The sequence below is a fragment of the Amblyomma maculatum genome, chromosome 1 (assembly GCF_055883805.1).
Source record: "Amblyomma maculatum isolate TAMU_Amacu chromosome 1, ASM5588380v1, whole genome shotgun sequence".
Classification (NCBI taxonomy): Eukaryota; Metazoa; Arthropoda; class Arachnida; order Ixodida; family Ixodidae; genus Amblyomma; species Amblyomma maculatum.
The window spans coordinates 373,155,902-373,175,249 of NC_139344.1; the positions used below are offsets into that span (position 1 = coordinate 373,155,902).

Sequence of the window (19,348 nt, forward strand, 5' to 3'; positions counted from 1 at the left end):
AAGAAAGAAAACGAAGAGGGAGAGAAATACGCGCGCCGCAGCAACAGCCGTCGTCCACCACAGAAGCGGTGGCGGGTGCAATGACGGCCTACAAAAGATAAAAACTCGATGGCAGGCTAGCCCCCGCCGCAAGCGGCGGTGACCTACCTTCCCAGCCCCATCTCGCGATGTCAGCGCACGTTAAAGATCCTCAGGTGGTCGAAATTACTCCGTAGCCCTCCACTGCGACACCCCTTTCTCTTTCCACTTTAATTCCCACCTTCCTCCTTTCCCTTACGGCGCGGAAACGAAGAGGCGCCCATGTACTGTGCGATGTCAGCGCACGCTAGATCCCCAGCTGATCGAAATTACCCCGTAGCCCGCCACTATGGCTCCTCTTTCTCTCCTCCACCTACCTCTACCTTACGTCGTGGTTGACGTGTCCACAGGAAACACGTGGGACAGTTACCTACATTCCCAGCCCCATCTCGCGATGTCAGCGCACGTTAAAGATCCTCAGGTGGTCGAAATTACTCCGTAGCCCTCCACTACGGCTCCCCTTTCTCTCTATCTACTTTCATTCCCTCCTTCCTCCCTTCCCTTACGGCGCGGTTCGGGTGTCCACAGAGCAAGTGTGACAGTTACTGCGCCTTTCCCTTCCTGTGAACCAATTTATTATTATTACTTTCCCCTCCTATAAATAAATCAGTTTACGACGCTTTTCGCTGTCCACAGCGTGCGTGACAGATAAAGCACCTCTCCCTTCCTGTGAACCAATTATTATTATTATTATTATTTAACAATGTTAGTAATGTCAAAACAAAAATACAATGAATATAATGATGGTATACTTAACGATCTAAAACAATAATTATGATATAGGAAGAAAAAGAAAACGAGCATGATAGCAACTGCTACCACTACAGTGGCTCCCGTTTCAAAGGGGGTGCTCCTATATTTCATTAATCCATTCCATTCATCCATCCAGGATCTGCGGTAGGCTTAAAAGAGCTTAAAGGATTTGTGGCTTAATGGCAGGGCTGGACAGGGAGGGACCTGGAGGTGGAGGTTCAGGAAGCAAAGTAGGCATAACAATAATGCCAGTGGATTTTGAATTTGAACAATATGAATTAATGGAGAGCTCTTTCTAATATAAAATATTTTTTGCATATGCCGATGATTTGGCGCTTTTCTGCACCGACGAACCCAGCATTGACAAAATTATAACCAGCATTGAGCAGTTTAGCATTGTATCTGGCGCTCAAATGAATAGGTCTAAAAGGTCGGGCCTGTGGTTCGGTTTATGGGGAGCAAAGCCGAATCATTATGCTGGAATTGAATGGTCTCGTGTTCCCTCTAAATACCTATGAGTTCCCCTTCATGCATTCAAGTCTAGTGGGCGTTACTGGAAAGAGCGGGTCCCGACACTCCAAAGCTATACTGATACTTTTGTTCCGCACCGCCTATCGATTTTGGTCGAGCACAGGCTTGCCAGATGTTTCTGGCTACAAAACTTTATTATGTATTACAGGCACTCCATTGCGCGAGGAATTACATCCACAGCTTTCACAGAACGTTAATTGCGACGTTCATATGGTCGTCCAGTTTTGAGCCTATGCGGCGCGATAACTTATTCAGGCCTGTTTCTGCTGGCGGACTAGGTTTGACACATCTCTATATCAGACAGTTAGTTGCTCGTTTCCTCTTTTTCCGTAATAGTTCGCATCCAATTAGCATAGCATTCCTGCAAACTAACTTTGCGAATCTTCTTCCCAACTTAGTAGTCTCTTCAAAGTTTACCGATCAACCCTTATTATTTGGTTTTATGAAAGAAGTTTACAATTCAATGTGTTTTCTGGCAGTACGCTTTTCTTATGAGTACTTATTCTCTGTTTCACGGAAAAATTCATACAAAGAATTGATATCTATGTTGTTCCCGCCTCCATTATATCGTTCGCTGTATTCTAATTGTATGGGGCATAATGTGTTAGAAAGGGTGCGTAAAATGCCGATCTCGCCTTCTACTAAAAAGTTTTTCTTTAAACTTCATGCCGAAGTTCTGCCTTTTAAAGTGTGGTTTCACACACACAAAAAAAAATATATATATATTTTCGTTTCTTTAGTTAATTGTCAGCTATGTGATACACCTGAAACCCTCGAACACTGTTTTATTGCCAGCAAAGATGCAATATTATTTTGGGACGTTCTGCAAAGAACACTGAAGAAAGCTTTATTTTGAATTCCCACAGTGTGCATTACCGAACATGACCAAGAATCCTTTGACATTATTTTCCTCCTTGGACTGCACAGCCTGTGGAAAACGCGTATGTTGGACCGGAATGCTGAACCTCTAGTCTCCCCCGCTACTCATTTCGGCCAGATGGTACACCAGCTTAGAGACGCTTACGAAGATAATGACTATCAACCGGACTGGCTGCCATTGTTGATCTGTTGTCTTTCCTTGCCACCGTTTTAGTACGCTTGTGCTAAGTTGTGTTGTGTGGTGTTGTACGCTTCAATTGGACTTTTCGTCTACAGGCTGATTACTTTGTAAGTAATGTATCTAGCTCTTTCCTGCATTAAAGGCATGTAATAAATACCACGCTGAAAAGAAAAAAAAAAAGCCGTGAGTGGAGTAAGGGGTTTGCTCGGGGATCGGTGGGATAGAGGTTCGACTCCCTGTAGTGATATATTTTGTTATAGTGACATTTTGTCCTCTGGCTCCTTGAAAGTGAAACCTGAGCCGTCGGTGCCCTGGCTCGAGGTGTCGTAGTGAAGTTTTCGTTCCGCCCTGGCTCAGTGGTCAGGGCGTTCTACTGTTAATTCCGAGGACGCGGGTTCGATCCCGGCCGTGGCAGCCGCTCTTCGATGGAGGCTGAAAGCAAGGCGCCCGTGTATTGTGCGATGTCAGTGCATGTTAAAGAACCATAGGTGGCCAAAATTTCCGGAACCCTCCACTACGACGCCCCTGATAGCCTAATTCGTTCCGGTGCCCTCAAAACTATCAGCAAAGATTAAACCGAAAAAATATTCAGCATCGTGATGCCGGCTATTAGCCGCTTCAGAGAGGGTGCTCCTAACATTATTCATCACTTCAAACTTTATGTCGGCAGCTGTGGGTGCACTCTTCGCGGTGGAACCGCTGCAAACACCCATCGCTCTCACTCATCTGATTCGTGCTGGTGGTCGGAAGCTGCATTCGCTGGTTTTTCTGCGTTGTATCTTCAGCTTTTCATCGAAGGTGCCTTGGCGGGTAACAATATGCACGTTTAGTAAGTACATGACCTCAAAGAGCTTTAGTTTAGTTTATGGGGTTTAATCTTGCAAAGCGATTAAGACTATGAGAGATGCCGTAGTTGAAGGCTCCGGAAATTTGGGCCACCTGTGGTTCTTTAACGTACACCCACATCGCACAGCACACGGGCGCCATATTTTTCGTCCACATCGAAAAGCGGCTGCCGAGGCCGGCATTGGATCCCGCATCCTTGGGCACGGCAGCCGAGTGTCCTAACCACTGCACCACCCAGGTGGGGCTCAAAGAGCTTTAAGCCCAGAAAAAAAGAAAAGAGAAAAGGGCCTTATAGAAATAGATTTTTATTCGCATCTCGACCACGTCCGCAGCAGTATATTGGCATCTGTATAAAATACCCGTTTAGTACTTCTATACTCGCGTCTCGTACAGTTTTTAAGGGCGTTTAGTGCTTTTCATTGCCGTCCCAAAGAGCAACACAAGCCTCGGGAAACGAGCAACCAAAACACATAATTTAATCTAGATAGTAAAACAGTCGTTCAACTTCCTGCCTAGACAAAATGCTTAAATCTGTCTATCAAGACCGTTTTCTGTAATCGTTTTCAGTAATCGCTTCAATAATCAATTCAGTAAGCAGTCTCGGTAAAGTTGGAAAGTAGAACTATTTAATCTTTCCAGGTTCATCCCTATCTGCCTTAAGTTGCAGATTCTTCTCAGCTTCACTTCATTTCTCTTTCGCATGGAACGGGCGCTGCTTAGAGACAGCTTGATAATGGCTAAGAAGGATAAGAAAGTATTGTTGTTGTTGTTGTTTTTTTTTAACACGTTTATAGTCGTTCTTATGCAACGCTTTCAAACGCTTCCATTACTAACCGGCTAGCCGAACACGCAGTGTACATAGGGTAGTTGTTCTTAGCCTTCTTGTTCAGTCCCATTTCTTTTGGAAGCAAGAATGGAATTTTCGGCGATTGCATTACATCAAGCTAATACGGTGATATCACCGGGCAGTCATTGACGAAGACCGGTGAAACATCATCAGCCTACTTTTGTTCGGTATTGACTGACCGCTTCCAGTGATTAAAATGAAGCTGTAAGGGAATGCCACAAGGCAGATAAAAAGCATGCGCTTCTAACATCCACTTCTGATGCGAGTTCACATGCAAGTACGGTGCGGACAACGCTAGTGTATGCTAGTAAGCCAAGATGCCGTGATGGTGCAGTGGATAAGGCGCTCGACTATACTCTGCCCAAGGATGCAGGATCGAATACTGGCCGCGGCGGGAGCTTTTCAATGTAGACGGAAAATAAGGCGCTCGTGTACTGTGCAATGTAGGTTGCATGTTAAAAAACCCCGGGTAGGAGTCCTCCGCTATTGCGTCTCTCATATAGCCTGAGTCGCACTGTGGCCTTAAACTCCATAAACCAAACTAAACCGAAATGGTCAAAGAGACGATGACCAGCGCCGCCCAATCAAGCAACCAAGTTTACTTATAATTAAAAAAAAAAACACAAACAAGGAATTCATGTTAGCAGGCAACCAAAGAATACTCTCTACATTGCCGCGAATGCAGCAAAGAAAATGATACCGTGAGTGCACAGGATTTTTTAACGTGACGACGTTGTCTTCAGGCACAGAAACCAAATGCGTAGGGAAACAGTAGATGCTTATGTGAGCGCTACAAGCCACGCCTCGTGTGTCGCAAAACATTCGGTGCCGTTACATCAGTTGTAAATGAATTATCTCGACGTCACTGTCCCAGTGCAATGATATTATGCACACGTGTGGTTTGACTTGCTGTTTGTGTGTGCGTGTGCGCGCGCGCGTGTGTGTGTGTGTGTGAGAGCTAGTGTTTCATGCCTTGTGCACCTATGCGAGACTTCGTTTGAGGCTTTTATAAGCACGAGTCCTTCCTTAGAATTTCAGTTAACAGCGCTTTGTGCGTTTTAGATAATGTAAGCAGCGTCTCGGTGGACACGCGATTTCCTTAACGGTTATTCATGCTCCCTTCCAAAGATACTATGAATATGAATAATATTTGAGAGTGACTCTAGAGCTCCCTTTATTAAGGCTACAGTGGCTGGAATATGCTATAGGCACTGTAATTAAGGCGAAAGCCTTTAATGGCTCATGATGTCGTGGACAAAGTGTGTCCCGCTTTTGCAGCGTTCTGATTGGCCAAGGAGGGATGCGTCCCTGCAATCTGCAGTGCCACACTTGAACGCGCGCCAAGGAACGCCAAAGAACGCCACGAGACAGGGGCGATGGTGTAACGTCCAAACTCACACTTACCGGAGAAAGTGTGGTAGATACTGCGCCTTTCCTTTCCTGTAAACCAATTATATGTAGCACTGCAACAAATGCCGACAAGAGGCTAACGATGGGAGGGGATTATAGGATAGAAAGGGTAGGCTTCTGCCATTCTCCTCTTAAGAGACATCTAAGAGACCCTCTAATTTTTTTGAAATCCATGCACCTTCATCAATCGGCCGCTCCAACAGAACGAAGCGCTTATGCTTCCCAGATCTCGAGTTCGCGACTCAACCGTGCTTAGCCACATCATGATGCACGTTCCCTGTCGAATGCAACGACACGGCAGCATTCAGAGAAATATCTTCTCGCCAAACGAAGCCTCAGCTGAGGTGATACCGGTTGGAGTCATGGGAAGGTATTCATTGAATCGACAGCGCTTCCTGAAGCTTCAGCGTGACAGCTTCGTGCTTGCTGCTATAGCGTACGAAGACGCGCCTGTTACGCAAAGCAACTGTGGCAGACATTTTCCTTTAACGCACACGCTCTCCCGGGGCGTGAGTAAAACTACATAAGCTATTCGCGGGAATGTAACCGCTAGCGAAAACGCTTGATGGTCGTTGATCGGCAGCGCTCTGTAGTGCTGCAGCACCTTAGGGCTTCTGTTACAAGCGTGTGATACGCCATTTTGAGTTGCACAACGCAGGAAATTGGACAGCTGCCAGTCTGAATGTACGAGCCGTGAAATGATCAATAATCTTGCCTTGGCTTATTCACGCTGTGATCGCCTCTCCCTCGCGCCTGTCCTTGCATCTGGGTGTGCTTACAATGGCATCGCCTTCCGCACGCCTATACAAGTATCTACACCGCACTCTGGCAGTGCACACCGACGTAGCTCTTCCTGCGGTCCCATGAATCGACTACGAGTGATCTATGCTTCGATCTCAGCGTTGTATCTTTCACGGCTTTGTAAAGAAAAATTTTTACTGATGAAAAAAACAAGAGAGAACAAAGACCTTGCGCATAAACTCGTATAGGCTTCGCTTAAGAATGGCGGTAGGTGACATGGACATCATTTTTGGAGCCAGGATACGGATGGTGCGCCCTATAACTTGTTCTCCATCTTCGTTCACTGCGAGGCGACCTTGAAATGGTCGACGTCCCTCATGACCTTAACGGAGCTATGCAGATGCTATAGAGTTACATCGGCTCGGGAGGTCGTGCTGCGATAAAGTCACGAGGACGGACTTCAAGGCCACTCCGCGCTCTCGGAAGGCCAAATGTTTACTGCGGAGAACTTACGTCGAGGGCACAACGAATGAAATCATTCTGTCGGTGCAGTGACTTGTGGACAGTGCATAGCGGGAATGCAGCGTCGTTGGCAATTTCAGCTACAGGCTGGAGCCTGCTGTCGATTCCAGCGTCAGCAAAGATGCCGATGCCAGGACTTCTACAAAGTTCGTGACATGCGACTGTTTATTTGGGTGACATGTTGTTTAATGCTGAGGCAATAGCTTGGCTGAGTGACGATGCCTTGTGCGGTCTAGCAACGTTAGCCAGAGAGGAGCATAGAGCGGAAATGAGGTGACAGCCCACGGGTGACGCTGATATCTTATCGTTACCGAAGGTATAATTAATTTCTATGGGAGATTGGCGTTGTATATAAAGGAAATGCGCTGCAAACGTCGCTCTGCTTTGTTGTTGTTGTTACCCTTGAATCACATGCGGGGCCGCTTCGAGGTACGAGGCACCCACAACACAATAGCTGTCACCGTTTCAGTTGGAGCCACGGATTCAATGCGGAGCCGTAATTTACATGCCTACTTGGTGCGACGTACCACTTTTCGTATAAGGCTGTTTCGCCAAACGTGCTATACTTGTCTAGGAGGTGTTGGCTGAGCACGCTTTTGACGGAGTACTATTGTTCCTACTTCTGTTGCCAAGCGCGAGTAAATTGACTGAATGAAAATTAGAAGGACGCTAAGCTTCGCTAAAAGCAGACGCGATAACGTCTTTAACACCGCCTTTTAATCCCGCGAATTTTAAAGTTTCGTTTAAGTTATATAAATTTATAAAGTTATTGTCGCTGCAGCATCCCTACAAATCGCAAACACATGTTATTAAGTCATATGCACCACAATGCGTTGCTAACACTACTGATACCAACGACCATTCGTGGTCTAATTAAACGTTGTATGCTCATGCAACGGGCATGGGTTTCAACCCTAAAAGCGGTAAGCTTATTTTAATAACACACGCATACACACGCACACGCACGCACACACATGCGGACATCAGAGCCGCCGCGCTCGCTCACAGCTTGGATAAAAGCGAAGGGAAGGTCGATATCATGCTCACAGGAGTTACTCGGCCTAATGCAGAGCTTTAGCCTAATGAGACGACCAAACAGAGAAGGCTGTCTTCGAGGTGATGCCACGAGAATTATTGGAAGATATAAAACGCCTGAGCAATGAGCAACGCGTTTAGAAACACGGGCTTCGCAAGCGTGTCACATGATATAGCCCGTGCGCGCATACCTCTCATTTGTCCCACTAAATCGGTTGGGTTTTTTTTTTTTTTATCCCATTGCTCTACTGCGCAGTATGAGGTCCGGCCTCCGAATTAATATTACTATCCTACCAAATTCAAAGACGCGGTTTAAAGGCTATCAGTGTAAACGGCAAATGTACAACCAAGATTGCCAATGTAGATTTCGGCATCATAGCACCTGCGCATTTCCTGCGTTATCAATAAGAGCGAAGTTCCTAAAAGGAGAGGCGATGCTTGAAGCTCCGGCAAGTGAAGCCTATATACATCCTCAATAAGCGCCATTCTGCATCACCGTAGCTCATTTCCACCTTACGGAAAACCCTACAGCCGCCATCCTATAACATCCGGAAGTGCCACCTAGGTGCGCACTCAAGAAGCCACCACTTAAAAAGAAACACACGTAGCAACGAACGAGAACGCGGCATGGAATCACATTAAAGTACCGAACGGGGAAAAAAAACTGATTTATTTATAGGAAGGGAAAGGCGCGGTAACTGTCTCACTTGTTTTCTGTGGACACCTGAACCGCGCCGTAAGGGAAGGGAGTGAAAGTGGAAAGAGAGAAAGGGGAGCCGTAGTGGAGGGCTACGGAGTAATTTCGACCACCTGGGGATCTTTAACGTGCGCTGACATCGCACAGCACACGGACGCCACTTCGTTTCGCCTCCATCGAAACGCAGCCGCCGAGGTCGGGTTCGAACCCGGGAATTCCGGCACAGTTGTCGGACGTCTTACCACTGCACCACCCCGGCGGGGCGGTCCTCCACTCGTGCGGGCAGAAGAGAGAAAGTAAAGGAGAAAGAAAAGAAGAGGGAGAGAAAGACGCGCGCCGCAACAACAGCCGTCATCCACCACGGTGGCGGGTGCAATGACGGCGTACAACAGATAAAAATTCGGTAGCTGGCTAGCCCCCGCCGCAAGCGACGTTGACCTATCGTCCCAGCCCCGCAGGGCCAGGAACTGCCACCCTTCACCACCTCTCCCGAAATGCACGGGCCACCTAGGCTGCCTCGTGCGGTCTGATAGAAAGTAGAAAAGGAAAGAAAAGGAGAGGGAGAGAAAGAGCGCGCCGCAACAGCCGTAGTCCACCACCTAAGCGGTGGCGGGTGCAATGACAGTCTACGAGAGATAAAGATTTGCTGGCTGGCTAGCACTACCGCAAGCGGCACTGACCTCGTAGGGTCAGGAACTGCCACCCTTCACCACTTCACGATGTCAGTGCACGTTAAAAATCCCCAGGTGGTCGAAATTACTTCGAAGCCCTACACTACGGCACCTCTTTATTTACACTTTCACTCCCACCCTCGTCCCTTCCCTTATGGCGCGGTTCAGGTGTCCACAGAAAATTGTGACAGATACTGCACCGTTTCTTTTCGGTCAACCAGGCATTTATTTAAATTCTTTAATTGTTCAATTAGGCACTATAAATTTCTCCATTAGCATCATCTAGGTTTGGATTTTCATTCTGACCACTTTGACACTTTTGAACCTCCTTTTTCCAATTTATCATTTTAATTATTTCATTCAAAATAATTGATCAACTACACATACTAAATCTTCTACATTATCATCATCAAGCATTGGCTATTCATTTTTTCTTTATTGCCTGGTTTTGACACATCGCATTTAACCAAAACAAAATCAACAAAAATCACACAAAACGCGGTTCGCATACGCTATTTTTTACATATGACGTCGTGATCAGGGCGCACGGAATATGCTTCATCACACTAATATTGATGCAAACTCAACAAAGGCTCTAGTCTTGAGAGCCATTCGGGAGGTTCCGCAGCAGTTTCTGAATTTCCAAAAACCTGTCCACGCTTTCCCAAAAATAAATTCGTGTAGGCCGTGCGTCTTCATTACTATGGTAACCAGCCATTCTTGAGCGTTCATGTACAGTGGAAGCCCATAAGCATAATTAAATCAAATGTACTCCATCTTCACTTTCTACGCATATGTACCAGATACCTTACAGGTCTAGCGGAAAACCTTTCATTAGCGTTCTTTGCAACACATTCCAAAAATAAACCCCTTCCCAACAGTGTAAAAAAAAAAAGAAGAAAAAAAAACATGTTATATTGTTTCTGGCATATTGGCTGATCATTCTTAGCACTTAGACGCCCTTGAACCACCTTCGTTTTCATTAAATTTTTTTTAATTCGCCAATCAATTACAATAATTCCATTAACTCGTCATCGCCTATCCCGCACCTAACAATCGTCAACCACTGGAACCACAAATTTCCGCGATACAGTTTTTTTCACGTAGCCACGGATTATTTCTGACACGTGGTGCCCTCTACTACCACCACTACTACTACTGCTACCACCACCGCCATTACAATAAGTAGTACATGGTTTGGTTTGGCTTAAGGGGTTTAACGTCCCAAAGCGACGCAGGTTACGAGAGACGCCGTAGTGGAGGGCTGCAGAAATTTCGACCACCTCTGGTTCTTTGCCGTGCAGTTACATTGCACAGCATATAGAATGGAATGTAATGCGTTTTTTTTTTTTTTTTTTTTTTTTTATCAGACAAAGCAGAACGAGACTTTTGTTCGCAAACATGCGCAGACATCTGCTGGACTGTAGACTCCATCAGGATAGTAATGTGGCCTCCGTGATAGGCTGCTTTCAAGATAAACAGCCAGAATTGTTTTACGCTCTTATCTGCTATAATTTGTTATAACGGAGGGTATGGGGCTATTACAATACATAGATCGATTTTTTGGGTGCAATTGTTTATTTCTGGTTTTACGATTTTACCATGACTTAACATGGACCTAGTAATACAGCTCGTTGAGGCTATTCTTCGGATCTTTTAGTGGAGAAAACGCTTTGCCTAAAAAATAATCGGGATGCCTAAGATCCGCTTTTGAGGTTGTGACGTAACAATGACTCCTGTATGTGTCCCGGCCCGTTATGTGTGGTGTTATGTGTATGTGCTAGGACACTGGAGTGCTCTGTCCACGGACGAGGGTTCGAATCCCGGCTGCGGCGGCCACTTTTTGCTCGAGACGAGATGCCAGGTGCCCGTGTGCTGCGCGATGTCAGTGCATGTTAAAGAACCCCAGGTAGCCGAAATTTCCGAAGCCCTCCATTACGGCGCCTCTCACAGCCTGAGTCGCTTTGGGACATTAAATACCATAAACTAAACCAAACCCTTCCCCCCTGCTACTCACCTAATCAGTAATCTTAATTTCTGCCTTGATTATCACACATACCGAATAACACGCAGTAGTGAGCTACATCATTATAAGGAAAAGCGCCCGACGTAGAAGCCTTATGAACCTGCCCGCAATGCCTATATGCGCACCATGTCTAACACGGGACTGAGCTCCCTGCAGGGCTGGATTCCGGTCTCACCCTTCCATCTGAAAAGCGAAGCTTGAGTTGGCTGTGCTTGCCAAAGCGACCATGTCACGTGGTCTCATGAAGTCATGCAACCAGACGACCAGTCAGTGCGCGACCATATGTCCTCGGCCAGCTTCGTGCCCGTGATTCTTCACTCACGACGCTGATGCCGGCAACGCCGACGTCAGATTTTCTGAAAAACAGGCCTTTAACGCTATTCATTTAAAAATAGTTTGGTGCCAGTTACAGTATGGACGGATATAATTTTGGAGAATATGATAGACTGAAACAGCATCGCTACAAGAAGCGGCGCTTGCTGCGCTCCGTAAAGTACTTGCATTTTAGACGAAGACGCATTACGTGCTGCTGCATGCTGGGATCGGTTAGTTAAATAACTTCTCATTTAATATAATGCAATTAACACCTTGCGTACTATAATTAAAAAGCCTATTTTATATTATTTCGCAGCCCATGGAACCAAAGACAGGATGCAGGTCTGGATGTATCCCGAATATGCAAAAATGGTCTTCTTTTTTCCCCCATATTTTATATTATTTCATTTAAGAGGATAACGCGTGTGCAGGTTTCCATTGATTACGTCGTCGCCTTGACTAATTCGGACCAGTATTTAACGACATTTTTAAACCGCTGCATTCATGCAGAACTAGTTTCCTTGGTTGTTGTGTATTTATTTAATTATGCTCAAAGGCCCACAAGAAATATTACGTAAGAGGTGGGCATACAAAATAATATTAATGCAAACATAGATGACCTTCAATGGCAGATATAAAGTGGAGCGTATTGATAATGATTGCAACTTCGGATGGAAGGTCATTCCAGTCGTTGGCTGTTAGGATGAAGAAGACTGCTGATATGTAACAGTGCGAGACTGCTCAAGGTAGACGCAATCAGGATGGGAGTTGCGGAAAATCCGATGATCGCGTATGATAAGGGAAGCATCGGGGTTAAAGATGTGATAAAATCTATGATAAAGGGAAAGACAGGTGATTTTGTGTCGACAAGCTAGAGTAAGAAAATGGAGCTAAGGTTTGAGGGCAGAAATGCTAGCGTGATAAAAGTAGTCGGAACAAATGAATGTTATGGACAGATTCGAGCGTGGTGATAAGGTAAGCATAGATGGGATCATACGCGGCACATGCAAACTCAAGTTTTGGGCGAATAAATGTTAAGTAAGCAAGAAGTTTATGGAACGGGTGGCTAATGAAATATTATGCCTTAAATACTCTATAATTTGATTTGCTGATTAGTAACATGATGTATGTGTTGGACCAGGCTAGATATTTACTTGTGTGCGTACCAAGGTACTTGTAGGTATAAACTGACATAAGAATAGAGGCGCCCTGTCGTGATGGTGCATTGCTTAGGACGTTGTGCCCAAGGATGCGGGATTGCATCTGGGCCGCGGCGGCCGCTTTTTGATGGAGGTGAAAAGGCAGGCGTCCGTGATGTGCCTGCGACATATCGAACAGTGCGCAGGCGAATCGCACTCCGAATTCACTGAAATTTAAAACGTGCCTCAGGATCAGCTGCCGATCGCTTTAACCACTTAGCTATCTTGGCAGGTTGTATCATCGCTATTGAGAAGGTAAGCCAAGTTAACAGCGTCTCGGGGGTGACGATTGTACCCGCGGAATAACGTAATGTAACATAAATATGCAAACATGCAGAAAAGCGCGGTGCCTTACAAGTATCCTTCATGACATCGCCTCGCCGCGGTGGCGTTAGATGGGAGATCCTGAGGACGTGGGTTCGACCCCGGTCACTGTAGCCGTTCCCGTGTACTCTGCGATGTCAGTGCACGTCAATGAGCCCAGATGGTCGGAATTTCTAGAGCTGTCCACTATAGCTTCCCTCATAGCTTGAGTCACTTTGCGAAGTCAAACCTTATAGAGTAAAGCAAACCAAATGTACTTAAAAATGGCGCAAAGGAACAAGCGATGTCAAAGTAAAGCCTAATGCCATGTAATTTCTACGCGCGGTACATAGTTCCCAGATGTGTTGACACATTTACAGGATGAATTATTAATTTAATTCTCGCTCATCTGCACGGCTAGTGTGGCAAAAAAAAAAAAAAAAGTCATTCTATCAATACGTTCTCGGCAGTATTTCTATTCTGAACCCGTGCAACTTCCCATAGCATAAGTTCTTAAGTCGCTTTTCTTGTTGATTATCTCACCGTAAGTGCTTTCAATGTAAGAAGGAAGGGGAACATAGCGGAGTTAGTCGAGATGTAAGAGTGCTTTAGCAATTTGTTTTTTTTCGTGTTACGTAACAACAAGGAAACCTACACACAAAGAAACAAAAATATAGTTGAGAATAAAAAGGGGGATAGATATTCGGACACCCTCTTCTTGAAGCCTACGTGAGAGATTTTCAGAAACTCGACGAGTGCGAAGCCATCACTCTTCTCCTGCCGGATAACAGTACACGCGAGACTTCCTCAATCTAAGAAGGCGCCGAAGCCGCAGAAGAGGCAGCTATATAATTACGTGTCTTTCCAATTCGCGTCTCGTAATTGTGTCGCTTGAGTCCGATGTAGTTGGCTAGTTGGCCTGCCCAGATACACACTCGAAGCTCAGAGGTTTTTACTCCGCTTCCTGCAGTCGCGCAAAAACATCGTGAGTGACATTGGGGTTCTCTTGTCGGCCTTGCCTCAGATTTGGACAACTGAGGACAGCATCAGGTTAATTGGAGGAAAACGGGAGAGGCCTTCACCCTGAAGAGGTATAGTCATACTAATGATGAAAAAAAAAAAAAAAAAAAAGCATGCGCCTCATCTGGCGAACAGGCAAGGCAGCTATATGCCATGTCAGGCAGCGTTAAAGATCCCCAGGAGATCGGAATTATCGAAGCCATCTTTTACGGCGTTCCTCATGCTTAGTTGCTTTGGGACGTTACATGTCATAAGAAGAATCAAACCATACAAAACCTTTTCACGAATAAGTATGCATACAGAACTCTCCAATATAAAAGGAAACAACTACGCTTGCGCAAAGAGTAAGCCTTATTCAGTTATTTCTTTACAACATTTGAAAGTGACTATTTGACGTGACACGCCAGACGAAAACTTGTTAGCGAACGAGAAAATTTGTGCTTGTCGCGCATTTTTATGGGGCAAATTTTGAAACAGTTTGTATTGATTGCGCCGTTTACCTGAAACTTCAATTCCGACATATACATATTACAAACAGATCATAGCAATAAAGTTAGAGACTTCTCTTGTTGAATATCTGTTTGACGTCATCTTTCGTTTCACGCACACTAAGTGGATGGTACTGTTATCCAAGGGCAATAGCTACTGTAGCTGTAATAGCTTTTCCTCTGCCCTTAAAGCACATCTGCGAGCCTTAAATTAATTGCAGTCGAGCATAGCGCAACCATCTGTTTTATTTTTTTCTTTTCTTCCTTTTTCCTTGCGTGTAGCCTTTCACACTGCATATAGGTTAATAATAATAATAATAATAATAATAATAATAATTGGTTCACAGGAAGGGAAAGGCGCAGTATCTGTCACAAGTGCAGATATCTATTTCAATAATAGAAATACAGCCAACATAAGGCGGTATTTTCATGTGTAGCGGTCATTTATATAGTTCTTCATGTATTTTACTTCAATACGGCTTTCTAAAAAATATCCAGACGCACATTGGTGTACGGAGGTATGAACAAAGAATTTTTGTAAACCCACAGTAATACATACAACTGACACAGCGAAGAGCCACTACAGCAAACAACAGTTCGCAAGCACACACAAATGTGAAAATTTAACCGATATGCATTTTTTTTTTTCACATTTGTGTGTGCTTGCGAACTGTTGTTTGCTGTAGTGGCTCTTCGCTGTGTCAGTTGTATTCATTACTATGGTTTTACAAAAAATGCTTTTTTTCATACCTCCGTACACCAATGTGCGTCTGGATATTTTTAGAAAGGCGTATTGAAGTAAATACATGAAGAACTACATAAATGACCACTACAGATGAAAATGGCCGCCTTATGTTGGCTGTATTTCGATTATTGAAGTAGATATCTGCGCTTCTTCGAGTTGCAATCTCAGTAGGATTTTATTTTTCTGCGAGAACATTACATGGCTATGTACTGTCGGCAAAATTTGTTGGCACGAAAACGTCGCCTCGATAGATGAATGTCAAAAATTTGAATGTTGTTGGCTAGTACATTAATGAATGTATTATATTGTCACGTGTATCGGGGCGTCAGAAAGCGGTGATTCCAAATTCTTATTGGTTAATTAATTCAATCAACTATGGAACTAAATGTTCCGTTCGAAGCGGCATCGTTATTGAATGTGTTGGTGAAACGTTGTGTCTAATAGTGTGTGAAAAAATTTCTTCGTACGTAATATACGGTGGCGAGATTAAAGACAAAGTTTAAGATTTAATTCAATAAGAAATTCTTTCGAGAGTTAATAATTATTAAATTTAATCAATTAATACGGCTATCAAGGTCATTGGCAGCTGAAATAATGCAACTGTATTGTTGATTAAGAATAATTACTAATTAACTAATTCAATTTATTCAATTTATTCAAATCTCAATCGTGCGATATTCACTACACGACCACGCCACGGGGTAGTTAAGGTGCAAGAGTATGTCTCGTGACTGTCAGAGAATCACGTGACAAAGTGATAGGACAGTCAAGTTGCATGAAAATTTATGATGCCTATGAGAGAGAAACAACTTTATTGCCAAGGATTGCTAGATCGTGAATGGCTGAACCTCAGTAGCGACGTTAAGATGGACCCGACAGGTTACTGGGTTCATGTAGACGCTGTCGGGTCGAGTAGATGAGCCGAGGTGTCGAATCGAGTCAACTCCGCCGAAAATGCTGGGTTGACAAGCTCGGTCCCACTGCAGGAAGCATAAGTGAAGCATGTAAACACGTTCGAATCGGTCGAGTTCAATGGTGTTGGTTTAGAGGAGAGGAGAACAATGTCGAAAACGCGAGGGATGCGCTGGGGAAAAAAACTGGAATATGCTGCTAGTTCTCGACATGAGGCGCAGCCGTAATCGCCGCTCGTCAGGTAGGAATAATGTAAAACCGGTATGATCGAGTGCACTCAACTCAACCCCTCGGCTCTACTCCCGCAGTCTGGTCCATGTAAACGGTGCTATTGTGACCCCCGTACATAAGGGAATCACAAGGCCCAGTTAACAAGAGCTTCCTATGACAACAGTTAACAAGAGCTTCTTAAGAGCTTCTGTCAAACGACAGAAGCGACAGTGCACCGTCAAATTTCACGCTTGTAGGAGCACTGCAGCGAATGCCTACCAAGGAAAGGAAATTTCCACTTTGCCCAGGTGGTCGAAATTACTCCGTAGCCCTCCACTACGGCTCCCCTTTCTCTCTTTCCACTTTCACTCCCACCTTCATCCCTTCCCTTACGGCGCGGTTCAGGTGTCCACATAGCAAGTGTGACAGATACTGCGCCTTTCCCTTCCTATGAATCAATTATATATGGCATGAGCCCTGGACTTGCTAAAAAAGGCATTTCAAAAGGCGCGCAATGTCCCGTGTGCAGCAGCAGCGCTCAGGCTTTCGCATTTCTCCAGTGTATATTCTGCAGTGCTCTCGATAGATTTTTTGTCTGGCACTGACCTTTTCAATTCAGCATTGACACTGCAGGGAATGTGGCAGAAGCTTCAATTGCTCACTCGACTAGAAGTAATCATTCGTAACGACACTATATAACGGCTAGCAAAAGACACGAAGTAGTTGTCCTGCAGAGTTCTTTATTCATACAAATCATGACATTCCTAATAATATTCCAACCAGAATTCACAGCTAGGATTGCTAGACATTAGCAGACTCTGAAACCACCTACGAGCTTAGCAGATGTTTTCTTATGGCGGCCCTTCACCGTTCTTCCCGCTCACGGGCCATGGAACAGGCAACATGACCCTTATTCACCTTCTGCTGTTCATGCAGGATGCCCCGTTTTCTTAAAAACCTGTCACACGTCACTTGACTCGGTCACCGACGTGCGCACGGAGGACCTGGAAAAACCAAAGTGTCCTTCTTTAGCTTTGGAGCTGCGTGGGTGGCCCGTCATTCCCAAGCATGCACGCTTTATATAGTTTCCAGCTGGCAATAGTGCACATTGAGCTGTGACGCTGATCACTCCGGAGTACCAATTACCACAGTGCCACTCAGTTGACGGGACGTTGAACCTACATTATGACGGTAGCCCTTATTCACCTTCTGCTGCTTCTGCAGGTTCGTTCTTTTAACGACACTTTTAAATAGAATATGCTAGATTTGCTGGTTACACCCCAACTTGTTTTCTTGACTCCATCTAGTTACAAATGAGCGTCTGTGTTTATAATAGTAGTGCGTACGAAGCGCCATTTTGGTTTTCTGCGTAGCAGGGTCTTATTGTTATTATTTTTTTTTTGTGGCTGCTATTGTGCGCTGGAGATGTAGAAGTAAATCTTGGGCCCAACTATGACGACCAAATACAGGAATTGCTTGACGGTCAAGGTGCAATCTTATCGAAACCGACATCAATCGCGTCAGGTCAGACTCCGTCACAGTAGGCAGTTGACTTGGTTATGACCTTTCTGGTCCACCTGGTAAAAAAGGGAAGCCTCAGTACCAATCTAAATCTAAAGTATATGTTCATCCTTTCACATGTTTGCAGATGATTATATTCTGCATAGTTATAAGAAATGTAAAAGCTCGTGATGCCATGCAGAATTACCTGGATAACATAGAAACATGGATTACAAAGTGTAAAATGTCCCTAAATGCAACTAAACTCGCTACATATCAGGTTTACTAGGAAAAGAAATCATAAGCCACATGAATAGGCCGCAAATAAAGCCCTACTGACCACTGCACAGGAAATAAAATACTTAGGCATATTTCGTACCTAAGATTTGCGGTAGAAGTACATTATAAATTAAGCAGCCTCCTTTTTTAAAGCCACATAATGGGCTTTCTGCCGCGCGATGTGGACTTACTGTAGTCCGTTGTCCGATGGCGAAACGGATCATTGTCCCATCGACGCAACTATTTGGGACCTATGACCCCTTTTCCAAGCATTACACCCCAAAGAGGCCGGGGGAAATATAGTTGGATAGTTTCGCCGATGGGACAGTGATCCGTTTCGCCATCGGACAATAAGTCCGCCTCGCGCGGCAAAAGCCCATTATGTAGCCTTTTTTTATTTTCTTTTTAGAAAGGCTCCAGGATGCGTGCCTCCTGACGCCGAGGGCTTAAAGTGAGAACCAAGACGAAAATGAACCACCTTTGCAGGCTGTGAATTTGTTCGAAACTAGGTTTGGCTCACCAGGCGCACAGCGGGGTTTACGGAGCCTCTCCCAAGCGCGCACCTCTAGGGAAGCCGAGCGCCAGGCCGGGGGACGCTTGTACCCATTCTTACAGGTGGTGGTCCGGCGGTGGGTTTCGAACTGACTACCGAGACGGGCGGGCTAACCACTAGGCCGCTGCTGCGCGGTCACATGCATCGGGATTGCTAGATCGACACATGGGCGTCCCTCGTGCCAATGATGAGGCTGAGCGAAGCGCACTTTCCTGGCACGGTACAGAGAAGAATGCCAGAAGTTTCTGAAGCGAAAGCTACGCTATGCCATGTATCAGCCAAACTAAACCTGACCGGCGGCCTGACCTTCAACGAGACAGAGGTCACAGTGCGTCTATATAGCTTAACCATGGTACCACATATGGTGTACCTCCACTTGACCTTTGATAATCGACGGCATAGAGAACATCACGTGTTCCCTTTTGTAGTATACGGTGTCCACAACTCCATAGTGACACAATTTAATCGCTACAAAACTTTATCTGCGCATGTCTAACCCTAACCTAATCAAAACAAAAACAAGCAAAAGCATGCGCTTTCACTTCGCCTATAAGTATATTTCGTATGGTTAAACCTCAGCCAATTTTATAAATGGCACTTATATCAC

The 19,348-nt window shown here is 45.1% G+C and overlaps 1 pseudogene; it reads left to right on the top strand.

Moving 5' to 3' along the window:
- Positions 1 to 1,594: 1,594 nt before the first annotated feature.
- LOC146208227 (uncharacterized) lies at positions 1,595 to 2,455 on the top strand (annotated as a pseudogene).
- The last annotated feature ends 16,893 nt before the right edge of the window (positions 2,456 to 19,348 follow it).